The sequence below is a fragment of the Oncorhynchus clarkii genome, chromosome 27 (assembly GCF_045791955.1).
Source record: "Oncorhynchus clarkii lewisi isolate Uvic-CL-2024 chromosome 27, UVic_Ocla_1.0, whole genome shotgun sequence".
NCBI lineage: Eukaryota > Metazoa > Chordata > Actinopteri > Salmoniformes > Salmonidae > Oncorhynchus > Oncorhynchus clarkii.
In genome coordinates this window covers 50,801,711-50,816,663 of record NC_092173.1, presented here as the reverse complement: position 1 = coordinate 50,816,663, position 14,953 = coordinate 50,801,711, and positions in this window count along the sequence as shown.

Here is a 14,953-nt window from a genome sequence, read left to right as displayed (position 1 = left end):
AATATGATTTATAAATCATACCTTTAAAAAAAGTCAAAAACAGAAAAACAAGAAGTTATTATTTAATATTGGGTCACTGGAAAACTAAATGTGTTTGACTTGGCTACTTTCACGCGTCGCTGGTCTCCAAACATTTGTTCCTCACTTGAAAAAGACACAGCAATTTCAAGCTCCATTTAACTGCACTGACTTAAAATGTCTGCCATGTTCTTGTGAGCGAGGGCTGTTTAAAGAGGGCTGATGGAACCTGAGCATCTGTGCTTTCTGAGGTGTATTTCTTTCCCTCTGATTGAGACGTCAAAGGTGAAGGACCCAGACTAATGGATACAGCTGGTATGGACACACAACCCCCCACACACACACACACAACCCCACACACACACACACACACACTCACACACACACACACACACACACACACACACACACACACACACACACACACACACACACACACACACACACACACACACACACAAACACACAGCCAGGCACTCACACACACAGGAAGTGGGGGTAATTTCAATATGAAAAGTTAGTGGACAGAAAATACAAAATATTAAACCCAATCAACATGTTTCACAGTACAGTACTACCCCACTCTTCACTAGTTATGTAATAACAACATGTTTCACAGTACAGTACTACCCCACTCTTCACTAGTTATGTAATAACAACATGTTTCACAGTACAGTACTACCCCACTCTTCACTAGTTATGTAATAACAACATGTTTCACAGTACTACCCCACTCTTCTCTATTGAATTGGTGTATCATTCTACTCAGTGACACCCACGGATCACAACTGTGAACAGTTTGCATGTAGGTCTTATTTGAGGACTCTGAAACCTCTGTGAAATGAGCCTCATTAAGCTTACCAGTCGACCTATGTGTATTGGACATTCATATTGCCGACTGGGGGAGTTGATTTCCCATGATAAAAGACCTGCAATAAGAGCTACGATGCTGATATCTAAATTCTTCACATGTGTGTTGTGTGGGTGTCACTGAATACACTTATTGGCATCACTTTAAATGAGTGACTTTTATTTTGAAGGTGAATCGCAAATTCCACTATTGTGGTTCGCTTCACATAGGAGGTTAGTGGGCTCATTTATTGAACTTTTCTATAAAAAATAATGTTTACATACGTTTTTGATATTCTATTGATGATGTTAACCGAGTGTTAAGCCGAGTGTTGCCAGCAAAGCCATTGTTGGTTGAATCTTCCATACGCAACTCACAAGGATCGACGGCCATCTTCATCGGCTAACGTCACCTTGCTAAATACGTCAGGGTCAACTATAATTAATTGTAATTTTTTGTAGATAGCAATGTGCTGGAAAAATGGTTGGATAACGCACAGGCCTCATGTCTGGGCCTCAGTATTGATGCAAACCAATGTGGATATCAATGTGTGGATTGCTTTGGCTGGAATGGGACCGTCAAGTAGCTGTCAGCTGTCAAATGCAGGCTGTAAATAGTTAGCTAGTATCTCCAATCTAGCTAATGTATCTTATTTTCTGGCTATGATGATTGATTGTATTGTAATGAACAGCCACAGTTTGTTAACTAGTTTGTTAACTAGCATAAACCATCCAGGACGATAATTTCCCATTAAATACTCACCTTGTTGTTATCTGGATGAAAAGAGTGCACACCAGCATCAACCCGACTCACCCAGCATTCAGCACTCACACCAGCATCAACCCGACTCACCCAGCATTCAGCACTCAGGCCAGCATCAACCCGACTCACCCAGCACTCAGCACTCAGGCCAGCATCAACCCGACTCACCCAGCATTCAGCACTCACACCAGCATCAACCCGACTCCTCCAGCATTCAGCACTCACACCAGCATCAACCCGACTCACCCAGCATTCAGCACTCACACCAGCATCAACCCGACTCACCCAGCATTCAGCACTCAGGCCGGCATCAACCCGACTCACACAGCATTCAGCACTCAGGCCAGCATCAACCCGACACAGACAGGCTCTTCTCCAAACTGACTCACCCAGCGTTCCCCAGATTCATCACATACAGCAACTAATTTCTATAACTCTGTGTGATAGGATGAAATACATAAAAATGTGTACACACATTACAGTATGCTATAAGAAACAAAATAAATATGTACAATCCTTTCATTCAGGTGTTGTGAGTTGGCCCCATACTAACAGAGTATGTTCTTCACATTATAAACTGTGGTGTTTTAATCTATCTGTGAAAAGAAGAGTGAAGAAGAGGAAGAAACGAACAGTAAGGTACTAAAGAAACCATGGTGAAATACGGAATAAATGAATGGTAATTAACACCGTAACCGGGGAAGAGTGCACTGCTTGATACACAGAAACTATGGTCAAATAAGGGCAGAATGAAATGGTAAATTGCATGGTAACAAGGGGACAAAGCCTTGCTTTACAGTGTCAAGGCATCATAGGTCCAGAGAAACTATGGTGATGCTACACATAACATGTATTTAAGTGCTGAACTGACTGAGTAATGACAGGAACGTAATCGGAAACTAGACAGAAACTTCCCAGCTACAAGCAACAACCCAAAAGGTTGGTTTTACATCGCTTAACTGATATGAGTTTCTCAAACGTTTATCTTAAATTAACACTATTTCTATGAAAGTTCAAAGTACATTGTTAATAAGTATCATTCATCAAAATATATAGTCCATTCAGAAAATATTCAGACTCCTTGACTTTTTTTGTTACGTTGCAGCCTTATTCAAAAATGGATTAAATAAAAATAAAAATCCTCATCTATCTACACAAAATACCTCATAATGAAAAAGAGAATTTTGTATGTAGATTGCATAATAAAATTCACAGTATTCAGACCCAGAACCTCGAAATTGAACTCAGGTGCGTCCATTGATCATACTTTAGATGTTTTTACAACTTGATTGGAGTCCACCTATGGTAAATTCAATTAATTGGACATGATTTGGAAAGGCACACACCTGTCTATATAAGGATTGTCTTGTGTGTGCTATGAAAGGGACACATGTGCAGGCTTCCATACATTTACAGAACCTTTCAGAATTCTAAAGAGCTGTAGATGCCACGTCCACCTACCTCAACGGTTCTTGATCTGGCAAGAGTTCTCCAAGGAACCTTAAGAGCTGAGGAAGAACCATTTAAGAACATTCATTATTTCAGTGTATGCATAATATATAGTTCATAGTACATCCACATCCAAGGCACCATTGCTTGGATTATAGAAGGGTATTTCAGGGTTTTGCTGTCTTGGATTATAGAAGGGTATTTCAGGGTAGTGCTGTCTTGGATTATAGAAGGGTATTTCAGGGTAGTGCTGTCTTGGATTATAGAAGGGTATTTCAGGGTAGTGCTGTCTTGGATTATAGAAGGGTATTTCAGGGTAGTGCTGTCTTGGATTATAGAAGGGTATTTCAGGGTAGTGCTGTCTTGGATTATAGAAGGGTATTTCAGGGTAGTGCTGTCTTGGATTATAGAAGTGTATTTCAGGGTAGTGCTGTCTTGGATTATAGAAGGGTATTTCAGGGTAGTGCTGTCTTGGATTATAGAAGGGTATTTCAGGGTAGTGCTGTCTTGGATTATAGAAGGGTATTTCAGGGTAGTGCTGTCTTGGATTATAGAAGGGTATTTCAGGGTAGTGCTGTCTTGGATTATAGAAGGGTATTTCAGGGTAGTGCTGTCTTGGATTATAGAAGGGTATTTCAGGGTAGTGCTGTCTTGGATTATAGAAGGGTATTTCAGGGTAGTGCTGTCTTGGATTATAGAAGGGTATTTCAGGGTAGTGCTGTCTTGGATTATAGAAGGGTATTTCAGGGTAGTGCTGTCTTGGATTATAGAAGGGTATTTCAGGGTAGTGCTGTCTTGGACTATTGAAGTGTATTTCAGGGTAGTGCTGTCTTGGATTATAGAAGGGTATTTCAGGGTAGTGCTGTCTTGGATTATAGAAGGGTATTTCAGGGTAGTGCTGTCTTGGATTATAGAAGGGTATTTCAGGGTAGTGCTGTCTTGGACTATTGAAGTGTATTTCAGGGTTTCGCTGTCGTGGATTATGGAGTACAATAGCATGCAGGGTAGGGCTGTCTACAAGATTTAAAGCCAGGTTTTACACTGTGGTAACAACAGAGAGAATTCACATGGATGACAAGCCTGGTGTTTGCCTGGCGTCATATTGGCCGCCATTTTGTTTTTTGTTATTCTCTTTAGTCTCTTTAGTTCTCAAGAAGTTAACTAGTGTTGTTAGTTCCGTGATATATTGCCCAGCATTTTAATGTATTATCTATCTTTCTAAATGACATACAGTATTTCTCTATTTCCCAGGTGCTGTTTCCAGTGGACTGTGGATGGATATTGTTATTTAAATAAGTTATGAATGCATATTTATTTCCCTGCATTTATGAATAATTTACAAGGAGAATAGCATCATTATAAAACAATAATTTTCATGACAGCTGCAGACAGAGCATTCTATTGACAGCTCAAAATGCTCTTTATTGTCATCTACAGGGATGGTAACACGGAGGAGAGGCAGCTGATTGGTGATGGCTTCCTTCCAGATTTATCTCGTCGTGGATGCCAGCATTACTGAGCCTCTGTGTGTCCCAAATGGCGGCCAATTCCCTATATAGTGCACTACTTTCGACCAGGGCTCTAATCCCTATATAGTGCACTACTTTTGACCAGAGCCCTATGGGTCACAGTAGTACACTGTTTAGGGAACTATTTTCTTGCTCATGGAAGTGTCAGGTTGGAAGAGTTTGCACGTGTAATACCTACAGATTGTCTGCAAAGAAATAAAAAGCGCTGCTTGTTTAGTATTGAGGCATAAACCTGAACAAAACAAATGTTGAAAAGTCAAAGGGTCTGAAAACTTTCCAAACGACTATTTGTGTAAGGAGACGTGTGTGTGTGTGTGTGTGTGTGTGTGTGTGTGTGTGTGTGTGTGTGTGTGTAAGGAGCCATGTGTGTTTAGTACATGCAAAATAACTACCATAAAGATTTTTATACATTCGTTACTCTAGCTGGTCTAGTCCTAGCTACATGGTCTGTAACCTGACTCGTTATGTCTAGGGGTCCTAGCTACATGGTCTGTAACCTGACTGTCTAGGGGTCCTAGCTACATGGTCTGTAACCTGACTCGTTATGTCTAGGGGTCCTAGCTACATGGTCTGTAACCTGATTCTCTAGGGGTCCAAGTTACATGGTCTGTAACTTGACTCTCTAAGGGTCCTAGCTACTCGGTCTGTAACCTGCCTCATTATGTCTAGGGGTCCTAGTTACATGGTCTGTAACCTGACTCATTATGTCTAGGGGTCCTAGTTACATGGTCTGTAACCTGACTCTCTAGGGGTCCTAGTTACATGGTCTGTAACCTGACTCTGTAGGGGTCCTAGTTACATGGTCTGTAACCTGACTCATTATGTCTAGGGGTCCTAGTTACATGGTCTGTAACCTGAATCATTATGTCTAGGGGTCCTAGCTACATGGTCTGTAACCTGACTCATTATGTCTAGGGGTCCTAGCTACATGGTCTGTAACCTGACTCATTATGTCTAGGGGTCCTAGCTACATGGTCTGTAACCTGACTCATTATGTCTAGGGGTCCTAGCTACATGGTCTGTAACCTGACTCTCTATGGGTCCTAGCTACATGGTCTGTAACCTGACTATCTAGGGGTCCTAGCTACATGGTCTGTAACCTGACTGTCTAGGGGTCCTACCTACATGGTCTGTAACCTGACTCTCTAGGGGTCCTAGCTACATGGTCTGTAACCTGACTGTCTAGGGGTCCTAGCTACATGGTCTGTAACCTGACTGTCTAGGGGTCCTAGCTACATGGTCTGTAACCTGACTCATTATGTCTAGGGGTCCTAGTTACATGGTCTGTAACCTGACTCATTATATCTAGGGGTCATTGGTACATGGTCTGTAACCTGACTCATTATATCTAGGGGTCATTGGTACACGTTCTGTTACCTGACTCATTATATCTAGGGGTCATTGGTACATGGTCTGTAACCTGACTCATTATGTCTAGGGGTCCTAGCTACATGGTCTGTAACCTGACTCATTATGTCTAGGGGTCCTAGCTACATGGTCTGTAACCTGACTCATTATGTCTAGGGGTCCTAGCTACATGGTCTGTAACCTGACTCATTATGTCTAGGGGTCCTAGCTACATGGTCTGTAACCCGACTCATTATGTCTAGGGGTCCTAGTTACATGGTCTGTAACCTGACTCATTATGTCTAGGGGTCCTAGCTACATGGTCTGTAACCCGACTCATTATATCTAGGGGTCCTAGCTACATGGTCTGTAACCTGACTCATTATGTCTAGGGGTCCTAGCTACATGGTCTGTAACCCGACTCATTATGTCTAGGGGTCCTAGTAACATGGTCTGTAACCTGACTCATTATGTCTAGGGGTCCTAGCTACATGGTCTGTAACCTGACTCATTATATCTAGGGGTCCTAGCTACATGGTCTGTAACCTGACTCATTATGTCTAGGGGTCCTAGCTACATGGTCTGTAACCCGACTCATTATATCTAGGGGTCCTAGCTACATGGTCTGTAACCTGACTCACTATGTCTAGGGGTCCTAGCTACATGGTCTGTAACCTGACTCATTATGCCTAGGGGTCCTAGCTACATGGTCTGTAACCTGACTCATTATGTCTAGGGGTCCTAGTTACATGGTCTGTGATATGAGTCGTTATGCCTAGGGGTCCTAGTTACATGGTCTGTAACTTGACTCTCTAGGTGTCCTAGTTACATGGTCTGTAACCTGACTGTCTAGAGGTCCTAGCTACATGGTCTGTGATATGAGTCGTTATGCCTAGGGGTCCTAGTTACATGGTCTGTAACCTGACTCATTATGTCTAGGGGTCCTAGTTACATGGTCTGTTTAACCTTCAGGGATCCGGAGTGATGCAGTGATCTCAGTCCAAGAGGCTCCACTACATTCCCTGGTTCGTATCCAGGCTGATTCACATCCGGCCATGATTGGGAGTCCCATAAGCCGGCGCGCAATTGGCCCAGCGTCGTCCGGGTTTGGCAGGGGTTGGCCGTGATTGTATCTTAGAATTTGTTCTAAACTGACTTGCCCAGTTAAATAAAGGTTACACAACATTCCTCTGTGTTCAGTCTTCCTGGAAAAAACTGAGGATGGATCAACAACATTGTAGTTACTCCACCATTGCTAACCTAAATTACAGAGTGAAAAGAAGCTTCTAGAGAATAAAACTATTCAAAAACATATATCCTGTTTGCAACAAGGCACATACTCCCTGTTCACCCACGACTGCGTGGCCACGCACGCCTCCAACTCAATCATCAAGTTTGCGGACGACACAACAGTGGTAGGCTTGATTACCAACAACGACGAGACGGCCTACAGGGAGGAGGTGAGGGCCCTCGGAGTGTGGTGTCAGGAAAATAACCTCACACTCAACGTCAACAAAACTAAGGAGATGATTGTGGACTTCAGGAAACAGCAGAGGGAACACCCCCCTATCCACATCGATGGAACAGTAGTGGAGAGGGTAGCAAGTTTTAAGTTCCTCGGCATACACATCACAGACAAACTGAATTGGTCCACTCACACAGACAGCATCGTGAAGAGGCGCAGCAGCGCCTCTTCAACCTCAGGAGGCTGAAGAAATTCGGCTTGTCACCAAAAGCACTCACAAACTTCTACAGATGCACAATCGAGAGCATCCTGGCGGGCTGTATCACCGCCTGGTATGGCAACTGCACCGCCCTTAACCGTAAGGCTCTCCAGAGGGTAGTGAGGTCTGCACAACGCATCACCGGGGGCAAACTACCTGCCCTCCAGGACACCTACACCACCCGATGTCACAGGAAGGCCATAAAGATCATCAAGGACATCAACCACCCGAGCCACTGCCTGTTCACCCCGCTATCATCCAGAAGGCGAGGTCAGTACAGGTGCATCAAAGCTGGGACCGAGAGACTGAAAAACAGCTTCTATCTCAAGGCCATCAGACTGTTAAACAGCCACCACTAACACTGAGTGGCTGCTGCCAACACACTGACACTGACTCAACTCCAGCCACTTTAATAATGGGAATTGATGGGAAATGATGTAAATATATCACTAGCCACTTTAAACAATGCTACCTTATATAATGTTACTTACCCTACACTATTCATCTCATATGCATACGTATATACTGTACTCTATATCATCGACTGTATCCTTATGTAATACATGTATCACTAGCCACTTTAAACTATGCCACTTTGTTTACATACTCATCTCATTTGTACATACTGTACTCGATACCATCTACTGTATCTTGCCTATGCTGCTCTGTACCATCACTCATTCATATATCCTTATGTACATATTCTTTATCCCCTTACACTGTGTACAAGACAGTAGTTTTGGAATTGTTAGTTAGATTACCTGTTATTACTGCATTGTCGGAACTAGAAGCACAAGCATTTCGCTACACTCGCATTAACATCTGCTAACCATGTGTATGAGACAAATAAAATTTGATTGATTTGAAGTAATACTGCAAATGTCACAAAGCAATTCACTTTCTATCCTGAATACATTGTGTTATGTTCGGGGCAAATCCAACACAACACATCACTGAGTACATCTCTTCCTATTTTCATGTTATGGGTATGCTTGTCGTTATTAAGGACTGGGGAGTTTTTCAGGATGAAAACAAAAATAGAATGATGCTGTCATGACATTGGCCTGGGGGTTTATGAAAGTCATAAATACCTCTTTCCCCCTTTTTCCTCTCTCTACCCTACTGATGTTACATTTGCAAACCCTTGGTTAACATAGAGATTCTGGGAACATCAGTAGGTGGGGGGAAATTAACTATATTCTGCTAATCCGACCAATGGAACATATGCGGTGGTACTTAATGAATATGATGTCAGTTCGGTTGTCATCTGAGACATTCTCATCAATGATAAGATGACATAAACTCTACAGTGGAAAGTCTACACATCAGAGTTATCGGATTCACATGGAATTGTTGTTCAATTTAAATGTTTGAATATTACATTATTTGTGACGGATGAAATGTGATTTTAACATCTAAAATGTGAGATTTGGGTTTTCATAAGATAGGGCTCTGCTCAATCATTGGCCCGCCCCTGTGAAGGGACATGGGCTATAAAACTTTTCAAACACGCCCTCCTCTCCCTTCCTATATAAGCCCTTGACGACAATGTAACCACCTGTTCTGAAGATGTGAGGACGGCGGTCCTATGTCAGAATGGTTCAGATAATAACTACAGAACGAAGCCAACATCAGCTTGAGCTTTGGTTGCGAATGGAATGAACTTTGAACTCTTATTCACTACAGAAGTGATACCTCCTAGCCGTTGAGTTAGCAACCGCAGCTGCAAACGCAGGTTATGAAGGAACAGACAGAGTATCCCATCTACCACACAACAACGTTACTATAATGTATCCAATTTACCAGCAGAGACATTCTTCAGAGGACTCGGTTGGGCAACACGGCCTTCCATCTACCACCAACCTACCGAAGCGCAGCTCAGAGTAAATATTTATTGCATTTTCCTTTTCCAAATGATCGGTAATTTAGAATGCATAAGGTACTGTATTTACGATAGCACAGCTTCTTCCCTTTCTTCCTCAGTCTTCCCGCTCTTTCACTCAAACCCAGCCCCTTTTCTTTTGTGTAACAAGCTGTCATATCTGTTCCGCCTGCTAGGGACGTTTTCCTTTATGATGTAATTTGTAATCAAGTTATGATTTAATTATGTGTATGTTTAATTCTGTGTGATTAGTTAGGTATTTAGTAAATAAATAATTAAACTACATTTTGCATTGCGTATTCAACTTGTGAGCCAGGGTTCGTGCAGATAACTAAGAATTTACAACTTTCAGATGAGACTGAATTAAGATGACGATTAATATTGACTGCTATTGATGTAAAATATTATTAGGTCTTTAAGAGTTTATTCGGAAGATAACAGCTCTATAAATATTATTTTGTGGTGCCCTGACTCTCTAGTTAATTACATTTACATGATTAGCTCAATCAGCTAATATTAATTACGGAGAAATTATTTTATAGAATAGCATGTCATATCACTTAATCCGGCATAGCCAGAATCACGACAATGCTAGGCACAGGAAGAATCCTAGAGGAAAACATGGTTCAGTTTGCTTTCCAACAGACACTGGGAGATTAATTCACCTTTCAGCAGGAAAATAACCAAAAACACAAGGCCAAATATACACTGGAGTTGCTTACCAAGACAACATTGAATGTTATTGTATGGCCTGGTTACAGTTTTGTCTAAATCAGCTAGAAAATCTTTGGCACAACCTGAAATTGGCTGTCTGCAGTGATCAACAACCAACTTGACAGAGCTTGAAGAATTGAAAAAAATAATAATGTGCAAATATTGTACAATCCAGGTGTGGAAAGCTCACAGATATTATCACTGCCAAAAGGTGCTTCTTCAAAGTATTAACGCAGGGATGTGAATACTTACTGTGTGTAAATGAGATATTTGTAAATATTTCAAAAAATATGTTTTCACTATGTCATTACAGGGTATTGTGTGTAGATGGGTGAGAAAACAAATGTACTTATCCATTTTGAATTGAGGCTGTTACACAACACAATGTAGAATCAGTGAAGGGGTGGGACTACTTTCTGAATGCACTGTATATGTGACATTAGGTCTCGTAAGGAGGTCTCATAAGGAGGTCTCGTAAGGAGGTCTCTTAATAAGGAGGTCTCGTAAGGAGGTCTCGCAAATCAAATTTTATTTGTCACATACACATGGTTAGCAGATGTTAATGCGAGTGTAGCGAAATGCTTGTGCTTCTAGTTCCGACAATGCAGTAATAACAAGTAATCTAACTAACAATTCCAAAACTACTGTCTTGTACACAGTGTAAGGGGATAAAGAATATGTACATAAGGATATATGAATGAGTGATGGTACAGAGCAGCATAGGCAAGATACAGTAGATGGTATCGAGTACAGTATGTACAAATGAGATGAGTATGTAAACAAAGTGGCATAGTTTAAAGTGGCTAGTGATACATGTATTACATAAGGATACAGTCGATGATATAGAGTACAGTATATACGTATGCATATGAGATGAATAATGTAGGGTAAGTAACATTATATAAGGTAGCATTGTTTAAAGTGGCTAGTGATATATTTACATCATTTCCCATCAATTCCCATTATTAAAGTGGCTGGAGTTGAGTCAGTGTCAGTGTGTTGGCAGCAGCCACTCAGTGTTAGTGGTGGCTGTTTAACAGTCTGATGGCCTTGAGATAGAAGCTGTTTTTCAGTCTCTCGGTCCCAGCTTTGATGCACCTGTACTGACCTCGCCTTCTGGATGATAGCGGGGTGAACAGGCAGTGGCTCGGGTGGTTGATGTCCTTGATGATCTTTATGGCCTTCCTGTGACATTGGGTGGTGTAGGTGTCCTGGAGGGCAGGTAGTTTGCCCCCGGTGATGCGTTGTGCAGACCTCACTACCCTCTGGAGAGCCTTACGGTTGAGGGCGGTGCAGTTGCCATACCAGGCGGTGATACAGCCCGCCAGGATGCTCTCGATTGTGCATCTGTAGAAGTTTGTGAGTGCTTTTGGTGACAAGCCGAATTTCTTCAGCCTCCTGAGGTTGAAGAGGCGCTGCTGCGCCTTCTTCACGATGCTGTCTGTGTGAGTGGACCAATTCAGTTTGTCTGTGATGTGTATGCCGAGGAACTTAAAACTTGCTACCCTCTCCACTACTGTTCCATCGATGTGGATAGGGGGGTGTTCCCTCTGCTGTTTCCTGAAGTCCACAATCATCTCCTTAGTTTTGTTGACGTTGAGTGTGAGGTTATTTTCCTGACACCACACTCCGAGGGCCCTCACCTCCTCCCTGTAGGCCGTCTCGTCGTTGTTGGTAATCAAGCCTACCACTGTTGTGTCGTCCGCAAACTTGATGATTGAGTTGGAGGCGTGCGTGGCCACGCAGTCGTGGGTGAACAGGGAGTACAGGAGAGGGCTCAGAACGCACCCTTGTGGGGCCCCAGTGTTGAGGATCAGCGGGGAGGAGATGTTGTTGCCTAGACCTAAGGAGGTCTCGTAAGGAGGTCTCTTAATAAGGAGGTCTCGTAAGGAGGTCTCGTAAGGAGGTCTCTTAATAAGGAGGTCTCGTAAGGAGGTCTCGTAAGGAGGTCTCGTAAGGAGGTGTCGTAAGGAGGTGTCGTAAGGAGGTCTCGTAAGGAGGTCTCGTAAGGAGATCTCGTAAGGAGGACTCGTAAGGAGGTCTCGTATGGAGGTCTCGTAAGGAGGTCTCGTAAGGAGGTGTCGTAAGGAGGTCTCGTAAGGAGGTCTTGTAAGGAGGTCTCGTAAGGAGGTCTCATAAGGAGTTCTCGTAAGGAGGTCTCGTAAGGAGGTCTCGTAAGGAGATCTCGTAAGGAGGTCTCGTAAGGAGAACTCGTAAGGAGGTCTCGTAAGGAGGTCTCATAAGGAGGTCTCGTAAGGAGGTCTTGTAAGGCCTTCATGTTTGCCCCTGACCTACATTTTGGTCGTATTCATATACTACACACTCACACAAAAACAGTTATACTTAGTTTTGAAACAGAAAGAATAATTAGAATTGCTTCATGTGTTTCATGCACGTCTTCTCTCTCAGTGGTTTCTCTGGGATGTGAATCTGCGTGGGACAGAGAGACAAGGAGGCAGAATGAACCCTGCAGTGCTTCTCTTTGATGTCTGTCAGCCATTTGGGAGTGCTGATACATATATTGATCGCCTGAGCACCAGCAAGTTTCCCTCTCTCCCTCCTGCTGTTCGGCATTTTATTTCTTCCTTGTTTTTTTTTTCATTTCCTGCTGTTGATCAGAATAGAGGAATAGTCAGGGATACAGGTTACAGAGAGCACCATCCCATCTGTTGATCAGAATAGAGGAATAGTCAGGGATACAGGTTACAGAGAGCACCATCCCATCTGTTGATCAGAATAGAGGAATAGTCAGGGATACAGGTTACAGAGAGCACCATCCCATCTGTTGATCAGAATAGAGAGAGGAACAGTCAGGGATACAGGTTACAGAGAGCACCATCCCATCTGTTGATCAGAATAGAGGAAAAGTCAGGGATACAGGTTACAGAGAGCACCATCCCATCTGTTGATCAGAATAGAGGAATAGTCAGGGATAGAGGTTACAGAGAGCACCATCCCATCTGTTGAACAGAATAGAGGAATAGTCAGGGATAGAGGTTACAGAGAGCACCATCCCATCTGTTGATCAGAATAGAGAGAGGAACAGTCAGGGATACAGGTTACAGAGAGCACCATCCCATCTGTTGATCAGAATAGAGAGAGGAACAGTCAGGGATACAGGTTACAGAGAGTACCATCCCATCTGTTGATCAGAGAGAGAGGAACAGTCAGGGATAGAGGTTACAGAGAGCTCCATCCCATCTGTTGATCAGAATAGAGAGAGGAACAGTCAGGGATACAGGTTACAGAGAGTACCATCCCATCTGTTGATCAGAGAGAGAGGAACAGTCAGGGATAGAGGTTACAGAGAGCACCATCCCATCTGTTGATCAGAATAGAGGAAGAGTCAGGGATACAGGTTACAGAGAGCACCATCCCATCTGTTGATCAGAATAGAGGAAGAGTCAGGGATACAGGTTACAGAGAGCACCATCCCATCTGTTGATCAGAATAGAGAGAGGAACAGTCAGGGATACAGGTTACAGAGAGCACCATCCCATCTGTTGATCAGAATAGAGGAATAGTCAGGGATACAGGTTACAGAGAGCACCATCCCATCTGTTGATCAGAGAGAGAGGAACAGTCAGGGATACAGGTTACAGAGAGCACCATCCCATCTGTTGATCAGAATAGAGAGAGGAACAGTCAGGGCTAGAGGTTACAGAGAGCACCATTCCATCTGTTGATCAGAATAGAGGAATAGTCAGGGATACAGGTTACAGAGAGCACCATCCCATATGTTGATCAGAGAGAGAGGAACAGTCAGGGATACAGGTTACAGAGAGCACCATCCCATCTGTTGATCAGAATAGAGGAACAGTCAGGGATAGAGGTTACAGAGAGCACCATCCCATCTGTTGATCAGAATAGAGGAATAGTCAGGGATACAGGTTACAGAGAGCACCATCCCATCTGTTGATCAGAGAGAGAGGAACAGTCAGGGATACAGGTTACAGAGAGCACCATCCCATCTGTTGATCAAAGAGTTAGGAACAGTCAGGGATAGAGGTTACAGAGAGCACCATCCCATCTGTTGATCAGAATAGAGGAATAGTCAGGGATAGAGGTTACAGAGAGCACCATTCCATATATTGACAGTGTTTATTCAATTTACAAGACTTATGTCAATTTAAAACAGTACACTTTATTATTTTGGGTACTGTGCTGTGCGGATTGCGCGTGTTAGATCATTTTGGCACAGCTGATGATCATGGTTAGCTCTGTATAGATGATCCTCATGGTTAGCTCTGTGTATATGATGCTCATGGTTAGCTCTGTATATAACTGATCCTCATGGTTAGCTCTATATATAACTGATCCTCGTGATAAGCTCTGTATATAACTGATCCTCGTAGTTAGCTCTGTAAAGCTGATCCTCGTGGTTAGCTCTGTAAAGCTGATCCTCATGGATAGCTCTGTAAAGCTGATCCTCATGGTTAGCTCTGTAAAGCTGATCCTCATGGTTAGCTCTGTAAAGCTGATCCTCATGGTTAGCTATGTAAAGCTGATCCTCGTGGTTAGCTCTGTAAAGCTGATCCTCATGGTTAGCTCTGTAAAGCTGATCCTCATGGTTTGCTCTGTATAGATGATGCTCGCGGTTAGCTCTGTAAAGCTGATCCTCATGGTTAGCTCTGTAAAGCTGATCCGCATGGTTAGCTCTGTAAAGCTGATCCGTATG